The 15,787-nt window shown below is 43.8% G+C and overlaps 1 pseudogene; it reads left to right on the top strand.

The window, feature by feature from the left end:
* Positions 1-2,805: 2,805 nt before the first annotated feature.
* On the top strand, positions 2,806-6,722 carry LOC147434461 (uncharacterized; annotated as a pseudogene).
* The last annotated feature ends 9,065 nt before the right edge of the window (positions 6,723-15,787 follow it).

The following is a 15,787-nucleotide window of genomic DNA, read 5'->3' as shown; positions in this document are numbered from 1 at the left end:
CCATAGGCAAAACATCAGTAACTTTATGAAGCTGCACTACATGTGCATCGCATGTCTTTACATTCACCCTTCTAACACTAGCTAGCTTATGCCAGTGCCTTCTCATACTTGAGCTCAAATGCAAGAGTTGCCCATATGATATGTCGGCCCTCTTGTTCTTCAAGTCTTCTAAGAGATTGTATGCTGATTGACCCTTCCCAAGCTGAAAATCATCCATGCCTATCTTCCTTCTTCTTGCCCTTACCTTTGCCTGCTTACTACTTTCAGCCTCTTCCATAGGTGCCTTGCCTTTACCTACATCTCTCCTTGGCTTTGTCCTTGCTCTTTCCTCTTTGAAAAGGCCTTCACTCCTTGATTTTTGTGCCCTTGTTCTCTTATTTGCAAAGACATCAACCTCATCATCTTCATCTCCCTCCTCAACTGCCTCCAAAATTCCTACGTTAAATTGTGGAGGTGCTTGAGCTTGATTTTGTCCCTGTTGTTGTGCAAGTCCTTGACCTTGGAGAGGTTGCACATTTCCATTTACATTGCCTTCATTACCTATTTGTCTTTGTATGATAGGATATATACCTCCTGGCTCTCTCCTTGGTTGATTGCAATTGCGCGATATATGCCCTCTCTCCCCACAATTGTAACACATCACATTATCACCTCTATTCCTTTGAGGCTGTTCTCCTTGAGGTCTTCTTACTTGTTGTTGGATATCTTTCATAGCAAGGTTGAGGTTTCCTATTTGCTCTGTCAATCTTTGAATGTCTTGGTGAAAGGATTCCTGTCCTCTTTTGTCCACTCTTGGAGCTTCTACATGGATTTCCCTTTCAACATGCATATCCAAAGGCAAAGGCTCGACCACATTATTTGTTGATACATAACCATCCCTTTGATGTAAATTTGCTTCTCTTTCCCTATTTGCCATTTCATGCCTTCTCACCTTCTTTCTCCATTGCTCTCTAGCAACCTTTACTGCCTCATTGTAGGTCCCTGGGTCCTTGAGCTCCACCTTTTCTCTAATGCTTTGATGTAAGACAACCACAAACCTATCTTTCTTCAAGAAATCAGGGGGCATTTAATTCTCTTCAAGTCCCTTTATGATCTTTCTCCAACAAGCTTCAAACCTGTTTATGTGCACATTGATGTCTTCATGTTCTCCTTGTTGCAGCTTGCTTAGCTCTCTCCACAAATACTCAGGATCATCCTCCTTCTCAAACTCTTCTCTCAAGGCATGAGAAAGAAGATTCCAATCTCCCTTTACACCACGTTCAAGCCTATCTTCATACCATTCACGTGCTTCACCTTGAAGTAGCAAACTCACCAAACGTACCTTGAATGCACCATCGTCCCTATTGCTCTTCAATGCAATCAATTCGATCCTTTGGATGAACTTATCCACATCTTCTCCTTTTCCACCCTCGAAGACTTCATACCCATCTCCCGCCATAGGCCTTGAGTTGATCAAATGGATGCCAATCTGTAGATCAAAACCCTGTTAGAAGGATTCTCTTCTCCTCCGTGGGGGCACCAGTTTATGTGAAGGATTGGGGGGTTGGCCTCTACAACACCTCAAACCAACACCAAGAAAAGAGGATGAAGAGTATAGCTCTCTCGAGATAATATGGGCTGATCTTCTCTCACTAATTTTCTCAATTTGACACACACTCAACCTCGACTAGCCTCGACTAGCTCCGATTAGCTTCCCTCTACACCGCTACAATTCCCACTACACTCCATTGCACTCAAAGACACCAAGGAAGCAATAAAATCAAGGAAAAAAGTGAGAAAAAAAACATGGAAATCTCTGCACTTTTGACCATAACTCAAAGAGCTTCACTTCTTTTCAAACGCCCTTTCATGTGCTAGTAGGGCTTCCATAGGCGCTCCCATATACACATAGCTTCACCAAAACCCTCTCAAATCAAGCTTAATTTGAAAAACGACAAAGTTCAGCAAAAAAAATCAAAAAAAGTGATGGAAAAATTGGGGAAACCTTGCCCTTTGATATATGTACAAGCAAGGCATTGCAGCACATAGTTTACCCTCGACTAGCTGCACCACAAAGAGCTGCACACACCATAGCCACCATACCTCAAAACAAGATGAAGAGAGGTCAATATGCAGAGCTAAGCACCTACTTGCATCATCCCATTGAGGAGAGACACACTCTCAACTCACCACATCGGGCCCTCGACTAGCAAGACCGGCTGCTCTACTCCCAAACGCCTCTATCCCTCGCGGCAATCAGGGCTTCTTGCTGCTAGATCTTCCTCTGTCAAATTCCCCACTCACTCACGACATTACGCTGATAAAAAATTATTTTTTTTCATATTTTTCAAGTACTAAGTGACTCTTTCAAGTTTCGACACGTCTATGTACAAAAACAGCAAAACTATGCACCCCGCACAACTGGCCCGCATGCGTAGAGACAGCTGGCACACACCACCTTTGTACACTTTGTACAAGCATGATTTATTTACATCTAAGGGACCAAAAAGAATTAAAAAACCCTTTCCAAAGTCCTTGGGATGGCTTGCATCATTCCGTAAAAACACGTCACAACGTCATCTCTGACCTTGGCCTTCAACCTCTTCCTTAAACAAGGCACCGATTCCACGCCTCTGTCGGTCACTTGAGCTCGCCATGAACCTCCCGGTATAAGGGATGAATCCTGCGGCTCTGCCCTTGGCTGGCTCTCCCATGCACACCCTCATGGAAACGAGAGAGAGAGCGGGGGGGGGGGGGGGGGGGGGAGAGAGAGAGAGAGAGAGAGAGAGAGAGAGAGAGAGAGAGAGAGAGAGAGAGAGAGAAGACATGCAGTAAGCCATGAAAAAATCAAGCCCCTTCTCCTTCCCTCCTCCATGGCCTTCCTCTCCCCTAGCTCTGATACCTGTGAAAGGACAAGGGAATTGGAACATGCTCATCACCACCCAGCCATGCCCTATTACAGACCCTTGGCCGGCTAAATATAGGGACCCCCTTGACTGCATGTCTATCCTGGCCCTTGGCTGTGCCTGGTCCTACCCTTGGCATGACAAGAAAAGTGATGAAGAAGAGTACTCAAGTGAAGAAGAAGACAATAAGGATGATGGTAGTGAAGTGGAAGATAACAACGATAGTGATCTAGTTGTATCCTCCGTGTTTCTTGAAGAAGAGCATGATGAGAAACAAAGATTTATTGGCCTTATGGAGAATGAGGATATCTCTGGTCCTTATGAGCAAATTGAAGAGCTGATGCAACCCAAAGTTCAACCTAATGTCAAATAGGAGTTGATACAAGGTATGTTGTCCCCCAACTTGACTAGTCATGAGAAGGGTGAATACCTACAAATGATACAACAATTTTCCCATTTATTCAATACTTCTTACGAGGAAATTAGAGGCTTTAAGGGAGAGAAAATTCCCATTCCAATCAAGGAAGGAGCTCAGCCCGTACGCCAAATGCTATGAAAAATGGGACAGATACAACTTAATGCTTTAAAGGAAGAGGTAAACAAGCTTCTTGAAGCAGGTTTCTTGAGGAAAACGCTCAAGGGATATGTGCATCAACACGCACGTTCGGAGGGTAGCATGGTAGAAGGTTGGTTGGTATCAGAGTCCCCAGTTTGCATTGGAGAGTGGCTAGATGGATTTGATAAAGCCTAGGACATGCTATGGTGAACCATAGATAATGAGCGCATATTTGGGACTGTCATGTGCAATCTCGGTGTTGAGAAGAACGATGGAAGATCTAGAGGCTAAAATTAGACAATTTTGCATGCTTCACAATCCAGTGATGCAAAAGTGGATTTCACAATATGAGGATGCAAAGCAAGAGCAATAAAGGGAATGAATCGAGTGGAGACAGAGAAGACAACCACCGATGCATTATCCGGTGGGTCTAGAGAGCTTACCAACATTCATGAGCTTAAGATGGTTGCACAACCAATTGAAAAGCACACAACAGTGTGGTGAAGAAGTGACTAAGGAGGAGTGGGAGTACTCTCGGGGTTGCGCGACCAAGGTAAGTTTGCAATGTACGACTAGCGACTTTCTAGGTGTTTAAATGACCACTCATAATCTTTGTTGGTTGTAGTATAAGTCATACACAACAGCATGGTGTACAGGTCGACATTTTAGGGTGGAACGGATCGACAAAAAGCATTTTACTCAAGATTGTGGAATCATGGCAAACTTTGAACAGTCTAGTCGATGACGGTCCTCTGATGCAGATCCTGTGGTGGCGGAACTCACTTACTTCGGCACGCTACAAGAGATTTGGAGGATCGATTATAGAGGATTTTTTGTCAACTTGTTTGACGTGCAATGGTTCAAGATAATCATGGAGGGTCACAACGCTACTGTGTGTAGAGGAGAATTTTGTTTGCTTGAGGTGGATTAAACTAATAAATGGACTGACCTAAGAGACACTTTCGTACTACCCGAGCATTGTGAACAAGTAAGTATGTAAATAGTAAACATCCAATTTTAGAAGTTATGTTTTTGGAAGCTCTCATGTAAGTTATGTGGCTTTGGCAGGTGATATTTCATCCTACAAAGTCTGCATCAAACTGGTGGTAAGTCATAGAGGTAGCCCCTCGTAGTGCACGGACGTATGAGGGATACCATGTGCCAATCACAACGGCATCAATGGAGGAGATCGGAGAAGATGCTCAGTTAGAAGCCGCTGAGGTGGTGCCAGACGAGCATCAAGATGCTACTCTCTATGGGGTGCATGCAGAGGATCTACAAAATGAAACAGAGGACATCTGTCTAAACGGAGAGCTCTATATAGATATAGGAAGTTATGTTGAGCTATGCAAGGATGAGAGAGAGACCTCTTAAAGCCATAAATATTGTATTTGAACAATTTTGCTCCATTTTATAATATATATTGTATTCATGTGGCTTTTTGTCCATTCCTGTCTATATGCATCATTGCGTCATTGTATTTAATCATCTTTACGTCCACTCCAGATACGTATGCTCTGGGTATGTTCTCACAAGAAAAGACGACAAGCACTGCGCTCCGAGTGTGATGGAGACTGAAGCTGCAATCACGAAGGAAGTGATCTGTCTCTGCTCATAGATGCTGCTCGTCCCACCGCTAGATCTAGTTGATCGGGTTAAAGAGACGCTAAGAAGCACTACTACTGCTTCTTAGCTTCTCTTTCACCCAATCAACTAGATCTAGTGGTGGGGCAAGTAGCATGTATGAGCAGAGACGGATCACCTTCGCGATTGCAGCTTCAGTCTCCATCACACCCAGAGCGTAGTGCTTTTACAAATTCACAAGAAATTCAACAAAATCTCTCTACGCAGAAATCCCTCCCCCTTTATGAGTCCTCTTTCTCTCTCTCTCTCTCTCTCTCTCTCTCTACTTGTCCATGTTTTCTTCTCCATTCATTCAATAATAAGATAAAATGTTCGTGTGTTAGTAGGTATGGATGATGATGAGTTTCTTTCTTCTTTGTCACCCCAACAGAGGTAGTGGTACGAGGATCATCATCGCTTTGGAGCACCATCACATGTTACTACTCCTTTAGCGTCTCCCTCTATTTTGGAGCATTCAGCACGATCCAAAGCTTTGGTGTCGACGAGACGATCTTCACACTCGTCTAGGCACTAACGCTCTAGTGGTGGCAGCGGTGGTTATTGTGGGGATGCCGCCACCGATGCCTCGACACCGCCTCGTGTTCAACGAGGCTCTTTACGTTCCCCTTCTTTGCCCGCCCCCACACCAGCCACGGCATCGCCATCTACGCCAGGTTTTGCGCGGCTGATGGGCGTTCCTAGTAGCTACACATCACTACCTACTCCTTCGGGAGTCACCCCTGTCGACACTCCTTGCTTCGGGGCATAGACTCTAGTGGAGACACGTGACGTCCGTACCCCCATTGACACGCCGCTAGAGACCCCTGCCAGGACACCTAGGTTCACGCATCAGGCAAGAGGCCTTGCCTTACTCCGTCGACTTCAGCGGTGGCATCATCTTGGATGATGAAGTCAAGAAGGTGATCTCGTGCATGCGCGGTCTTTGCTCTCAGGTGTTTAGACACTACATACTAAACACCTGGAGTGAAGCACCAAGTGATGTAAAAGACAGATTCATCAGCATTCTGCATGACGAGGTTCCCGTTTCAACACAGGATGACCGCTTCAATGAAGACCTGATGAAGGTTCGAATGCGTGAATACTACAACCACACGCGTTCTGAAGTGCAAAAAGCAATAAAGAATGGGTGAAACAGACCAGATTGGCTGGCTAAAGAAGATTGGAAGAATGGGAAGAAAGCAACATGCGAGAATCCTGACAAGTGGAAGCAACAAAAAGAGGCAGCCAAAGCGCAAGTAGAGGGAGGGAGCTCGCACCACTTGGGGAGCGGTGGGTGGGCAGTATTTGAGGCCGATTTTGTAAGTGTTTTTGCATTGCTCTTTAGGTTTGATAGTTTAGGGTTTAGGGGTTTTTAAATTCGAACATAATGGATTCTTTGTATGTTTTGACAGTGGTCGATGATAGGACGCGACCCCACACCGTATGAGCACGAGTATGTAGGCAGGAAGGGCTTAAATGCCCTGATGGACATTCTAAGTTCTTGCGGCAGCATGGTTAGTATTAGGGTTTACTCTTTTCTACTTGTTGTATTGTTTTGTAAATTATATGTTTATACTTACAAAAAGCTGTCTTATTGTTTTTTTTCCAGAATCCGACAGATACGCCGCTTGGATGCGATGAGACGTTTGATTAGATGACGTCAGTCTAGCCGTAGCTAGGTAGCATTAGTTTCCTTTTGGCATAGCATATGTATCATGAGATGACGTGTATACGTCTTTTTGTAACTATTGGAAAACCATGTATATTTTCTCAATAATGACAATGGTGTAGTAACTATTACATTTGCAAAGTTTAACAATCAAGTAATTTTGCCTATGATGTGTACAATTGTGATTGAGTTACTTTCATCAATTTACTTTTGTCAGTTTTGTATCTTTATTCTGCAAACAATACTATGGATGATGGAGTTAATGGTTATATTGTCTTGTGGGTGACTACTTTGGGTCTATACCTAAGCTTGCAGTTTCTTTCAAAGGTGAATCCGGGCTTATCTTGAATTCATTTATGTTTACTCTATTATTGAAACATTCAATATGGTTGATGGGTGGTAGGGCATTCAATGCCCTGCCACCAAAACATGTTACTCCCGGGCGTCGCTATATAAGGCTCTGCAGCTTCGCTATGAATGTCGCTATAAGTACCCTGTAAGCGTCGCTATATGCATCACTATATAGCGACGGCCATAGAGACGCTCATAGCAATATTCCCGTATTGACGCTCTTTTCTACTTGGTTGTATTTGGCAGTCCCAGCCATTTCTGAGACTTGGTCTGGAAGATAGTCATTTCTGAGACTTGACTATACGCGATTTGCATTAGCCTTCGTGTGAGGGTCAATAGCGTGAGGTTTTTATTGAGCTGGGGGATTCTCAAATGTGGAGATCCTTTCGGTGATACAGGTAGCTGGAGCACCCTTTTCGTGACCTCGCCATAGGCTATGTACTAGTGAGTCCTATTTGATGCTCGGGTTCTATTGTTGACAGTTTATGCATATATATACAGTCTATATTTTGGGTTCCTACTGCTCTACTTCTGGGGAAACTCTGTCAAAATTTTTCCAAGTTATGATGGCTGGTTTCTTGGTCTTTTGAGCCATTTATGCTGTTCTGCTGCTGAAATTTGGCAAAATCAGAGGTTAAGTCAGGTGTGCCTTCTTGGGAGCTTCATGGTTAGCTTTAATGGATGATCAAAATGGCCCTTAATTGACTCCTTTTCATTTAACTCAGAGAATCCAGATAAATGTTCATGTGTCTAGGAAGATTTTTTTCCAGCAGCGCATAGTCTTTATGTTCGGGCCGAGAAGATTAAGAGAGATCCTGGAATGTCCTTTGCCTGTTGTAATTCCGATGATTAACTATGAAAACTCATTTGATGTGCATGTGTTTGTCCTTATCTAAAGTTGATCTCCATTGAAGTTTGTGGGAATTGAGTCAGTCAGAAGTTTTGGGTTCTTGCACGTGTGTTCAAAGGGGTTCTCAAAGCATCATAATTTGGGTAGCCATGGCTTTCTCTTATCCGGAGTTTCATGGAAGAAGTGATGAAGATGTGGAAGACTTTTTGGAAAATATGGAGGTTGCCTGCATTAGCAACCAGATTCATGACCCTGCGCAGATGTTACGTCTTCTCCAAATTTGTTTGAAGAGTGATGCACGAGTCTGGTCCAAAGCATTTGAAGAGGAGTTGCGTGTAGCGGATCCACCCGTAAGATTGAGTTGGGAAAATCTAAGGCATGGATTGGAAGTGGAGTTTGTAAAGATAGAAGATCCTAACAAAGTGTGGCAAGAAGTACAGGGTTTAGTGCAAAAGGAAGGTGAGCCAGTAGATGCATACATACGTAAGTTCTCATTGGCATGGGAGAGAATGTGCAAGGACTTAGCACCACAGGTACCCCCGCTTGACATGATGAAGAAGGACAGGTTCTTGGCTAGTCTTTGGGAGAATATACGTTGGAGAGTGGAGCTAAAGAAGCCTAGGACATATGAAGATGCACTAGAGGTAGCAAGGAACAAAGAGTGGAAGCTGAGGAAAATGAGCCAGTTAGGGGTGGAGTCTTTGCCCATGAGGTCTGAATTTTAGCCTATGGATTTTTCGCAAGGTCGCATGCCAGGGGTTCATCATGAACCAGTGGTTTCTGTTACTCCTCAAGTTATGCCAGCAGTGGTCACTACAGCAGTGCAAGATGATGGGCTAAGGCAAGACATGAGGCAAGTGGTAGATCTAATGAAGAATCTCAGCCTAAACATGCTAGGTCAAGTGGGAAATAATCGAGGTCGAGGGAGGTTTGCAAATCAGCCAGGAGGTGAAGAAAGGCCTAAGAATGGTGTTGGACAAAGCAATGGTAGGTTTTGGAGGCAGACGCCCACATGTTATAATTGTGGAGAGTTGGGTCACATCAGCCCGCAATGTGATAAGCCACCAAGGATGGGGGGAGACATGTATCCATTGCCAAGACAGGTGCTAACTAGGTCAAATGATTATGGCATCGAAATTAAGGGAGACGAAGGAACCAGTGGACTGACCCAGGAGGAAAAGGGAAAGACAAAAGTGCTAAGTGTAGTCACCTTGGAGAAGGCATCAAAGCTAGAGGATACATTAGTGATGCCTATTGGGAAGAGGACCACAGAGGATAAGGAAGGAAGAAGTGCCCCAGGTCCTAGTAAGAAGAAAGGAAAGAGCCATGAAGGCGAGGATGTCAAGGCCAAGAGGAAAAGGAGAGCTGGTCGAAAGTTTCATGTTTCAGATTGTCCACTAAGGGATGGGCATTTAGCTATGACTTGAAGGAGGATCTGACGAGCAGGAAGGCAGATGTTACTTTTGGGCAGCTTATAGAGATGGTGCCTAAGCTAAAGCGACAGTGGAAGAGGATGGTTAACCCAATGGAGAAAGAGCCAGAGAGAGGTTCAGTAAAGGTGTTGGCAATGGATGAGCTACCAGACATTTGTCCAATAGTAGATGTGTGGCATAAAAGGAAAAATTTGGGACAAGGTTATGTGGATGGTGGAGCCCAAATATGCGTCATAACACACTCATGCATTGAGAAGATGGGTCTCACAGTGGCTGGGGTGTCAGGTTTTCGGATCAGATTGGCAAACCATCAAAAAGTAAAATGCTTGGGTGTTGTAAAGAGCTTAGAAGTGGAGGCATATGATGCAAAGGCAGTGGTTGATTTTCATGTGATGCCACCAGTGTTGGGAGCATATCCTATTATACTGGGAAGATCATGGTTACGTGCAGTGGGAGCTGTTCAAGATTGGCGACATGGTACGATTAGCCTCTATGGAAAGACAGGTACCAAGAAGCTTTATAATATGGACACAAGGAAACGATTAGAGGAGCTTTATGAAGATGAGGATGAGTCTAGTATGAAGACTCTTCCACGGTGACATATGAGGACAGTGATAGCACTACCAGCAATGATGAGGATGCTGATGTTGCATTTCTTTTGATGGACAAATAAATCCAGGAGTTTGGTTTAGTTGCATTTGCGAATCAGGTTGAAGATGAAAGTGAAGGGCCTTATGAAGTGATTGAAGGGCTGATGCAAACCAAGGTTGAGTTGTCAAAGAAGCAGGAATTGATGACACAAATGATCAGTGGAGACATCTCAGCTATGGAGAAGGATATATATTTGCACATGCTGGCTAGTTTTCCTGATTTGTTCATTACTTCATATGAAGAGATCAGAGGGTTCAAGGGCAAAGAGATGCATATAGAGCTGAAAGAAGGTGCTAAGCCAGTGCGGAAAAGGCTAAGAAGGATGGGTCAAGAGCAAATGGAAGCCTTGCGAGAAGAGGTGGACAAGTTATTGAAGGCAGGGTTCATAGTCCCTGTGGAGACCACAGAATGGGTGAGTCCAGTTGTAGTCAGTCCAAAGAAGGATGGGAAGTGGAGAATTTGTGTAGATTTTAAACCCTTAAACGCAGCCACTAAGAAGAACCCATATCCTCTTCCATTCATCGATCAGATCTTGGATTCAGTGGCAGGTTATGAGAGGTACAGTGTGTGTGATGGTTTTTCAGGCTATTTTCAATTGAAGATTGCTCTTAAAGACCGCACAAAGACCACTTTTATTACGCCATGGGGCTGCTATTGCTACACAATATTTCCATTTGGGTTGTCAAATGGACCTTCCTTCTATCAAGAGAGAGCAAATTAGGTGTTGGAACCATTCATTGGTAGTTGTGTTAAAGCTTTTATGGATGACTTCTGTGTTTATAGCAGTAGGGCTGAACACCATGAGAAGCTGCAGATGGTATTGGCTCGATATGATGAATGTGGAGGACAACTAAATCCAAAGAAATGTCATCTAGCACAGCCAAGGGTGAAGTTATTGGGCCACATGGTGTCAGAAAATGGCATTGAGGCTGATCCAGACAAGGTTAAGTCTATTATTCTTCTTCCATCACCTACGAATACGAAGCAATTGGCAACCTTTATACACAAAGTGAAGTACATGGCAAGGTTTATTCCATCGTCTTCTCAGATTCTTTATCCATTACAACAAGTGGCAAAGCATGATCCATTGCAATGGGATGACAATTGTGAAGAAGTGTTTCAAAAGGTGAAAGAGGTGTTAGGGGGGTAGTCAGCCATGCAGGCTCCTGATTGGGAGCAAGTGTTTTATGTAAATCCATCAGTAGGGGAGGATGCCATTGGAGCCATGCTATTGCAAAAGGGGAAGGGCAGCCATTATATGAGGCCAGTGTATTGTGCAAGCCGTGTGAAGCTGGTAGCAGAGAGAAAATTCTCGGAAGTAGAGCTAGTGATGGCCAGTGTAATATTTGCTTGTCGACGATTTCGTCATTACTTGCTACCACGACCTTTTGTTTTCTTGACGAGTTATGCCTTTTTGCCACAGTTAATTAATGGCACTAATATGTCAAATATGGTCAAGAAATGGGTAATTGAGCTGCAAGAATTTGAGTTCTCTTTTCTAGTGGAAGATAGTACAAGGGCTACCCTAGCTGATTTTTTGACCTACAAGGAGAATCCCCTTATTTTTAAGGAAGAGGTGGTGAGAAAGGTAGTTGAAGAAGTGCCACAGATCAGCAATTCACATGTGCTGTTCTTTGATGGTTCATACAGAAAGAGCCATGATGCGGCTTCAGGGGGTATAGCACTTTATGATCCAGAGGGGAAGCTAGTATGCAAGAGAGGGTTTAAATTGGATGCTCATAGTAACAATGAGGCTGAATATGCTACTCTGGAAGCCGGATTACACATTTGTTTGAAGCATGGGATTCGAAGGTTAAGCATAAAAGGTGATGCCTTGTTAGTGGTGAAGCAAGTGCTGGGTGTGTGGAAGAGCAAGAACACCTCATTGAAGGAAACGTGCTTCAGAATGAAAGGCCTGTTAAAAAAGTTCGAAGCATGGAGCATCAGACACATTGAACGTGCTCTAAATGGAGAGGCACATGAAGCAGCTCAAGGCATGATTGGGGAGCTATTTGTGTTGAGGACCACTTTACCTCTTTATCATGGCCGAGAAAGTTTGGCTCAAGAAGAGGATTTTTTGCTACAGGAATCATTTCAAAGGATATTCAAAAGTCTAAGAAGTATGGCTTTGTGCGTAGAGCATACAGGTACAAATTGATTGGTGATGTCTTATACATGAAAGGGGCTGATCTCATGTTGAGACGTGTACCTTGGCGGGAGGAGCTTTATAGAGTGGTGGAAGAGAATCATGAAGGCGCATGTGGTGGCCATTTTGCTCTAAAGATCACCTTGCATAAGATTTTGCAAGAGGGGTATGTATGGCCTAGTTTGCACAAGGATGTTCACCATTGGTGTAGGTCTTGCAATAGGTGTCAAGCATTTGGGAAGAGAGTGTTGAAGCCAGAGCTACGAAAAACCATTATGGCGTTTGATTTGTTTGAAAAGTGGGGGATTGATGCAATAGGCCCGTTACCTATCACAAGCAGGGGCAAAAGCTATATTTTGACTGCGGTGGACTATCTCTCTAGATGGGCAGAGGCTATAGCAGTAAAACAGATCACTGCAAAGGATGTGGAAAAATTTGTGTATGATGAAATATGTTGCAAGTTTGGGGTGCCATTAGAGCTACTTTCAGATAAGGGGCCAGGATTTAGAGCTAAACTGCTAGACTTCTTATGCGCAAAGATGAAGATTAGGCACCAACATACCACTCCTTATTACCCACAGTGTAATGGATTAAATGAAAGATTCAATGGTGAGTTGGTACAGATTCTTTCGAAAGTGACAGAGCACCAAGGAAAGAATTGGGATTTGGAATTGCCTAGTGCATTATGGGCTTACCGTACTTCGGTGAAGACAGGTACAGGGTTTACTCCATTTCATTTGGTATATGGAAAGGAAGCACTATTGCCTGTGGAAGTAGAGTTGCCTACAGTAAAGATGCTAGAGAAGCTACTTGGGCCGTCTAGTAATGCATTCAAAGAGAGGCTCTTACAGTTACAGGAGGTTCAGTTGGATAGGATGAGCGCATTGGAACATTATGGGCAGATGCAGGATACGGCTTTGGCAAAGATAAATGAAAAGGTCAAAAGTAAGGGTATCAAGAAACATGACTTGGTTTTACACTACAACAGTAAGCTGGACAACATCTTCCAAAAGAAGTTTCAAATTAAGTGGGAAGTCCCTTTCAAGGTAGTGGAGTGTTTTCCAAATGGCACATATCAGCTGGCTTACCTGGACGGTGTTCTACATAAGTCAAGGGTAAATGGATTGCGTCTTAAATTGTATCATGCTAGATTGATGATGGTGGAGCAAGATGAGCTGTCTGTGGATCAAGCAGTGTTGGTGAGGGATGAGGAGACCTGTGATGCGGCGAGTCTCATATCTCTCTTTGCTGCTGCTGATCATGAATGATCTAGCAGGCTAGGGGATGGGCAAATTATGTCAGGAGTTTTTTTGAGCAAGGGATTGCGCATATGTACATACACATGCATGGTGCATCGAATAAAGGATTACCCAATTTCCATAGCTAGGTGGTTACATGGGGCCCACATGTGTACAGGTAGGACATGGTGTACGTAGTGCATCGATTTTCACTATTACCAGTACCACTGTGTTTTTTATACAATAAGGAGGATTTGGTAGCACGTAAAACTTCTCGAGGAAGCTATCCGCGGGCTGACGACATGAGGTAAGCAGGTGCGTCAGATGGCATCTAGTGGCGTCAGGAGGCCGAATGGGGTCAATAGTTGCACGTGGATAAGGACGGACACGATGTGGGTGTTTTCTTGTGATATTTATGCAGAAAGGTCATCATGAGGACCAATTTTTGGGGCCACTTCACGTGGTTGCGGGATGCATTATTTGGAAAAACTGAGTGCCAGGTGTGCGGATGATGCAAAAAAGGTGACAACTATGCACTGCGAGGTCAGTTTTTGGCTTGTTCGGGGTCTGTTTGAGGTCATCTAAAAGGCCACGGGTGCCCAAATAATAAAGCTAAGTGTGGGAACTGAAAAAACAGAGAGAAGACCAGAAGAAACGTGGAGAAGAGAGGAGGAACAGCCGCAAGTGTGTTTTTGCTATTTTTGGAGCATTTTTTGGCCCTAAACTGCTCATCAGAGGTCGGATTTGAGCACTGTGACATTGTAGAGTGGGGTTTTTGGGTGTTCCGGATGCAATGGCGCTGTCCATTTTGCCAAATTCCTCACATATTTTCTGTTGTTTTTCTGTGTAATCTTCTCCGGTGAGTGAAGCCTCTGCTTAACTTTGTGGTTGTATCTGGTGTATTTCCTCAATACTGTGTAAACTATTTGCCCCATTGGTGTTGGGCTTTGCTTCATTGAGTCTAAAAAAAAACAATTTGCCTCCTTTGAGCTGAATTGAGAGTGTGTGTGTAAGTGTGTATGTGTGAGTGTTGAGTGGGCAAGTGGGAAATCTCTCTCTTCTCACTCCGTCTGTGTGTTTCCTGTCTTGGCCAGGCTGGTTGTGTAAGCCGAGTGGTGCCCCATAGTGTGTGTTTATATCATCCCAAGAGTGTGTGTCGGGTCGTTATAGAGGCGTTCTGTGTGTTTCCATCCCACTCACACCGCATTTCTTTAATAAGGTAGTAGACCCATTCACAATAGGCCTACTATCGACCCATTGTGTATGGTTCCTGGGACAGGGAGGGTACACACACACACACACACACACACACACACACACACACACACACACACACATGCAGACACACACACACACATGGATACTTATTTATCTAACATTTTTCTCTAATATCTATCAACTATAATTAAAAAAAAACCCTAGGCTAACTCACATATGGCTTGGCATTATAAAACACCCAAAAAATAAATAATACTTTTTCCCCTATGGGCACCCTCCCATGCTAAAACTAGGGTTAGTAACATCCTACATGTGGACAACTAGATAATCAAGAAAGGCAAGGTTATTGTGCATGTCTCCCTCTTGACTACCCTTGGATACTCTCACCATAGGATGGTACCCCTAAGGAAGAAATTTAATAAGCCTAAATGTGGGCATAAACTCTCACGTGTAACGAGGCCGGTTTCATGCCATGTCTGTTAGACTTAGTCTCTTCTCCCTGCCGTGTTAATGGCACGTAGGCGGCTCTATACACCATGACCTAGCCCCATCGGAGGCGGATACATTTGGTTCCTTGATGAGAGTGGCACCATGCCAAATCTAGCTTAGAATGATGGAGGATACTGCTCACTACACACCATGATTATTCAAGATCGACTTGCTTCTATTTAAACATGCGAGGGTGCATTTTGCCTCTCACTTAGCCTTGAGTGTGTTTGATAGTGTGAGAGTTTGAAAGAGAGGACTGTGTGCATTGTTGTTTGTTGTGGTGGTATGAGCTTACAGTGCAGCCCACATAGGTTTGTACTTGACTTAAATTCATTCTTACTGTAATATGGTAATCTCTCTATGAAATGGTGATTTTGAGGTGATGTAAGCACCTCTGCTTGTACCTCGTTAAGACACATTGATGGAACATTTGTGGTAACTGCTTGACAGTTTGGTAAAATAGTCTTGGTAAGGCCCACATATTAGCTAAGAATACCATGTGAATGGGTATAACATCACCTTATAAAAGCGTTTGACAGTAATTTTCGATGGCGTTAATAAAGATTTAAAGGTGACTGGCACAGTCTTGTGATGGCTATCTTTGGCTCTGTATATGTATGATAACACTTGGAGTGGTTGATTATTAGGATGTATAGGATGATTCAACAATGCATGGGA

Source organism: Adiantum capillus-veneris, chromosome 19 (genome assembly GCF_014529385.1).
Source record: "Adiantum capillus-veneris isolate H3 chromosome 19, ASM1452938v2, whole genome shotgun sequence".
NCBI classification, from domain to species: Eukaryota; Viridiplantae; Streptophyta; class Polypodiopsida; order Polypodiales; family Pteridaceae; genus Adiantum; species Adiantum capillus-veneris.
This window is presented reverse-complemented; position numbering and strand designations above follow the sequence as displayed.